The sequence below is a fragment of the Rutilus rutilus genome (assembly GCF_951802725.1).
Source record: "Rutilus rutilus genome assembly, chromosome: 6".
Taxonomy (NCBI): domain Eukaryota; kingdom Metazoa; phylum Chordata; class Actinopteri; order Cypriniformes; family Leuciscidae; genus Rutilus; species Rutilus rutilus.
In genome coordinates this window covers 19,935,001-19,941,014 of record NC_140214.1, presented here as the reverse complement: position 1 = coordinate 19,941,014, position 6,014 = coordinate 19,935,001, and the positions used below count along the sequence as shown (strand labels likewise).

Sequence of the window (6,014 nt, the reverse complement as noted above, 5' to 3'; positions counted from 1 at the left end):
TTTATTTAAATATGATAAAATTAAGTATTAAATTAGTTTAATTCAAGGCCACAGAAACTGTGGGTTATTTGCAATTTATCAAAACTGCATAGTTTAAAACTTATTCATTTTCTTTAATTAGTTTTAAAAGACGTTTATGTGATTTGTTTTATTAAAAACGTTTATTCTGAATTCTCATTATGAGCACCATTTAAAGATTACTCAAATGGTAATGGAACTTAATGGAAATTTGTCGTCAGTCTTAAAAATAAGACTTAAATACTCTTCATTCACATTATGGTTTACGTTACAATATTGCAAAAATAAATAAATCTATGGAGGAAAAAAAGAGAGGTAAAAAATGGAATCCATTTCAAATGTGTGAGTGAATGTGGTCATTTATCTCTACTATTGACACCCACTCATGCTTAAACTCCACCTTAAAGTTTGACATAAGATTCATCCAAGTGAATAATCTGTTTTTTTCCCCACAATTTGCTGAGCAATGATCTGGTCTATTCAATATCCAAACTCCCATTTGCTGTCTTATGCACATCTTCACAAACACCATCAGTAATGTTTCTAATAGTTAGCCAGCTGTTGTACTGTCAAGGTGATGTTCTTTGTTGTTGTTTCATTTTAACCTCATAACACTTACAAAAGTCACTAGCTCAACAGATTTGTTTCCTTAGCAACAAGCCTTTTTTTCTAAATGATCTGTCAAATCTGTGTTTATCATAGCATAAACTTAGGACACCTGGTCATTAATTGTTTTATAATTCTGTTGCAGCTTTAGATATGCCATGCTTATATAATAGTTTTGTTTTTGAAAAAAAAAAAAAAAAAAAAAACACTTCTAACATTATATTATTTTATATCTATATGCACAATTACAATTGTACAATTTGTATACTTTAAAATTGGAATCAAAATATGCTTATATTTAATGACAGCATTTGATATCTTTCTGCATCTTCATTTTACATAAGCCATCCTCAAGCCCACCTGCAAGGACACCAGCAGAGATGAAAAAATGGTGGAGAGAATGTAAATAAACAAATGGAGTCAAAAAGATAAATCATCAGGCTGAAAGTAAAGGGGGAAACCTGGAGGTAAATGATGGATAGCCTCCGAGAGCAAGCTGAGAGTTTGATGACTCGGAGTTGCGGTACATAAAGCTCCTTCTTCTCCCTCAAGGCCTTTGTTTTATCACATTTTCATTTTACCTTTCCACAGTGCTACTGCCCTGTTCCTGATGCCCTCTGTTATGTTATGAGCTGACAGAGCTTCCTCCTGGCCTTCGGTCTTGAGGGGCTCAGCATACACACGCTTCACATCCCTCTTGCTTTCCCCACGCTCCCTATATTATTAATTAGGTTTCCTTCTGGAGCCATATTATTGCCTTAAACCAAACACTGCCTGCACTGCTCGCCACTGAGAACATGTGTGCCTCTCCTTGCTGCGAATGAAGGGGGAGATAGAGAGAGAGAGACTAGAAGATAAAGTGACGGAGGTAGAGTCAGAGATGTAACGCAAGAGAAAGGGAGAGAGCGAGCGAACGGATAGGAAATGTGAGCGGGGAAAAAAAAGCAGAGCTGACTTTCCCTGTGTGTGTGTGTGGATATGACAGCGCGTGTAGCCGGCCAATCAGAGCGCGCCTCCTGAGCTGCAGCAGGCTGGCAGATTTGGGAGCTCTAGCGGTTCTGTTCTGGACTGGATTGTGCTGCTGCTGCTGCACACACTCTCTCTGTGTGACTTAAAAAAAATGTGGTGGAACATCAGGAGTGCTCCTCCGTATTCCAAAGCCTTGTCATCTTTTAAGGAAAGACTGAGAAGGTAAGAGACACTCTGTGTGCTTTTCTTTACTCATCTGCTGATTGAAGCTTGAGTGCTGCCTCTGTTTGCCTGGCTTGTGGTGAGGAGGCATTCAGAGAAAGTCTGGGAGTTGTTCTAGTGTACATGTGGTCATAGACGAAACGTAGCAGCAGGACGAGGGAAGGAAAGGGTCTGTCCATTGATCTGTGCCTCTTTCATTACTCCAGCACTTTATCGTGTATCACTTTCCAGTGAACAAAGCACAGCAAGTGAAGCTGTTGAAAGTCACTGTATCTGATTATCTAGTGCTTCTTGATTGCCTCGTGAAAATGGATGTCAAGCTTTCTTTCTACAAATATTTAATGTATTTGTTTATTTTATTTTTTTATTTACTGCTAATCATTTACAGCTATGATGATAAATACATGGTTGCAGTGGACTTCAAAACTCCACATGTGAAAATGCTTTATTGTTATATATTTTTTTAATGAGTGTGCTGTATATACAGAAGTGCATTCTTTATTGTTAGAAAAGCATTCAGAGTAAATTGGGGGTGCCTAACAATCAGACATTGAGGGTTGTCTGACAATGACTGAGTGATTAGACCAGCCTGTATTTGATGCATGGGGGAAGTGGCGTGCTTCAACCAATGCCTCCATGCAGTGGACATGCCAGGGTGACAAACGCACACCAATGGATCCCTGGAGTCCCTCCCCCGATATTTCTAACCCTGTAGCTGGCAATCAGTCTCAGCATCACCTTTCCTCATGCCACTGGATTTAGTGCAGATGGCAGGGAGAGCTTTCAGGTTATAAAACCACTTCAGTTCTATATAAAGAACTGCAATTTACTGCTGAGAAGTGAATAAGACATGAGAAGTAGAGAGAAAAAATATTAAATTGAATAAAGTGGGCTGAATCAACTACACTGGGGAAATTTTACCGCTTCATGTCTCGAAGGTTCTCTATGATGCATGAGCCGACTTCAACATGGAAGGAATAGGTGGGTTAAGGTTTAGTACAAGTTAAGCTCAATCTGCATCAATTTGATTTTACTAAATAGAAACTCTTACTGTCAGGCACTTAAAACGGAGGTGAATGGGGCCAGGTTAAAAGCAGAAATGAGACACGTGAAACTTTTATAAAAGCGTGTATTATTAAGCTGCAGAGTTTTTCTCATCATTTTTATGGTCATTTTAGGGTTTTAGGTGTTATGTTGCCCGTGCAACGTAGTTGTAAAATTGGATATAACTTTACACACCAAAGGTGAGTATGTGAACATCACACTAAAATAATATATTATTGGCTGTACTATTGAAAGAAAGGGGGTTTTAATGTTTGCCTATTGGCCCCATTCACTTCCACTGTAAGTGCCTTATTGTGACCCAGATTTTTGCTTCTTTTAAAGAAAAGGAGGGGCAAGTCTAAACTAATTTTTGTAGTAAGTGCTGTCATTTGAGCTTAACTCGCACTGAACCCAGAAAATATTCGTTTAGCACTATCTCACAATACAGAATGACTCCTAGATTAAAATTCCATCAGTGATGTTTCTTTTAATTTGCATGTATAAAGAGATTAATTCAAGCAATGAGTGGGGTAGAGAGCCGACAGGAACAAACATAGAAAAATGTCATTGTGCGAAGACGCCTCTCAGCCACTGTTCCATCCGAGCCTCATTCCATTCCAATTAGCATCCTAATTAGCTGCACTGGATTCTAATCAGTATTACAAATTTGTTTTGAAGACCTCAAGAAACCTGCGTGAATCACTCGAGACCCCTTTGCTTTTGAAGTGCAGAACAAGGGCATGCGTGTTATCGGTGCCTCCTGGCCTATACAGTGCTTTTAGGTGTTGCTGGAGCAGTGTTTTGTTCACATGTGTAATTCCTTTTTCTCTTGCTCATAAATTTCATTATTTAACCTTTTTGACAGTTCCTGTGAATCTCACTTAACTAATGAATTGATTATTTTAATCAAATTCACACTACTGCATGAGTCCAAAAATACAAATGAAAAATCACCTTTTAATAAGGCTTAAACTTAATTGAAATTGATCATTATATAAAATGGTCACATTGGTCTACGTCTTGGTCTAGACGTCAATATTACAGATAGATGCAGCTTGCATGACAAATTGCAAGGATGTGGGTTAAGCACCTGCAAACTTTTACAACCATCTGTTTTAACATGAACCACTGGAACATCATGAAAGGAAAGGGAGCTGCCACCCAGTATTAGTCAAAATGCACTCAAAAAGCAATTTCTTTTCAAGGCAACACAATAAGCTTGAAAGAGCGAGTAAAGGCTTTGCCCTCCCTCCTCCTCTTGAAAAATCTTCAGCAAGACTCAGTAAATAAATTGCGCTTCTGATTGAGCAGATGGACATTATTCTGAATGAGAAGCTAGCATATTCATTTCCCTTCGAAACTAGACTCGGGCTTTTATTCTTTGAGAAGAAAAAGTATTTTTTGCTCTTTTTCTTTCATGTTTAGCCAGTAAAAAGCAATCACCATATTTTTATATATATTTTTTTTCCTTTTAAAAGATCTTTGTTTTTTAAAAGCACATCTGGCTCACGTGGCAACTTTTTTTTTTATATGGAATACAAAATAGATAAACTAATTTACATAATTAGAATTTCATTTGTAATTAGCATGCATTGATGAAACTGGGACTGTTTTTTTCTGTTCCGTTTTGAGACAGTAGTGTCCAATCCAACATTTATCCACTCATGCTCCCATTAATTGAGTTACAAGGTGTCAAAAATTCTGAGATTCCTTGTAAAAAAATCTCAAAATATGATCCATTCCTATATGACAAACACACTGTCCAGTGGCCTGAGGCCAATAGTCTGGTAATTCTTATCAGACTGGTGTTCGGAGTTGCATCAAGCGCGGTGAGTTCAGTCAGGCAGGTTCACATCAATTACGTGTCATCACACACATTAATCCAGATTCATAGATGTGAGTTGCTGCATTTAGATGTTTATTTTGAGCTCTTTTACTCATCACAATCCTTTATAGTTCAAAATGCAAGTCGGAGACTGTTCTTCATATGAGTTTGTTTGTGTATACAGTACAGACATCTGTATTAGCTACTAATCTTCCTGAGAACCTCTCTGTCATCTCTGAACATTGTTTAGAATCTTTAATGATTCTAGTCCTGGAACTTGACTGTCAGTCTGTCGAATTATTCTTTTTGAAGTTACATCATTACACCCGTAGGTGGTGATAGTCACTGTGTTTTACTCACTTGTCTCACTGACTTTGAATCATTCACCCAATGGATTTGTTCAAAAACATTGATTCATTCATATAAACAAACAAGTGTCTGGCTGCATCCAAAATCACATACTTCCCTTCTATAGGTGGAAAAACATTATGTATGGCCCTATGATTTCTGCAATGCAGAAAACGCAGCCGGAATCGCGGAATCCAGTCATAAAAACGGAATTTACTGTATAATGTGAAATTGCACGGAATTTGTCAATTTTGATGGATAAATAAAAGTCAGTACACTTAAAGGAACACTTCACCGTTTTTTGAAATAGGGCTTACCTTCTTTCCTACATTTAGATAGGTGGGCAAATGCATAGGGATGCACCGAAAGACTTTTATCACCGAAACAATACAGCCGAAATGTTGTGAACTTGTGATGACACAAACAGAAACCGCGACCTGCACGTGCTTGTCTGAAGCAACATGTTTGCGGTGTGGACGTATTTCTGTATATCTGAGAAAGACCCACGGACAGCGATTTGCAAAACATGTCAATGCCAAAACAATGCCAAAATTTCAAGAGGGGGTGCATCTGCAAAGACTTTCTCCACGTCGGGTTTAATTTATCACCTGAAATCCAAACATTCCGATCGCAACGCTAAATATGAGAGGAACGCGGCACAGAAAAGGAAAACGCCTCCGAGCACGCCCACTCCGTCTGTGGCGGACGTTTTTGAAAAGGCAAGGAAGTTTCCCAGTGATGGTGTCATGGCAAAGGGCATTACACAAAAGATGTGGGATTTCGTATAGGCTGATCGAGCACACTGAGGCCCGTTATGTCATGCCGAGCAGGCGACATTTCTCAGAGGTGTGTTTACCTGAGCTGTTTAATGTTGTTGCAACTCACGTCCATGAGCATATAGTAATATATATATATAGCATATAGTTCACTTGTTCTGAATGCACTTTCTTGTAGTAGTCCTACAGAGAAAAAATTTAAATGC

General features: G+C 38.3%; 1 protein-coding gene across 2 annotated transcripts in view; it reads left to right on the top strand.

The window, feature by feature from the left end:
* Positions 1 to 1,506: 1,506 nt before the first annotated feature.
* Positions 1,507 to 6,014, top strand: part of cdh18a (cadherin 18, type 2a) — a 56,787-nt gene continuing 52,279 nt past the window's right edge. For both annotated transcript variants that reach the window (XM_084411120.1, XM_084411119.1), the window contains exon 1: positions 1,507 to 1,815. The gene's annotated coding sequence lies outside the window, so the exon portion shown is untranslated. The remainder of the gene's footprint in view (positions 1,816 to 6,014) is intronic.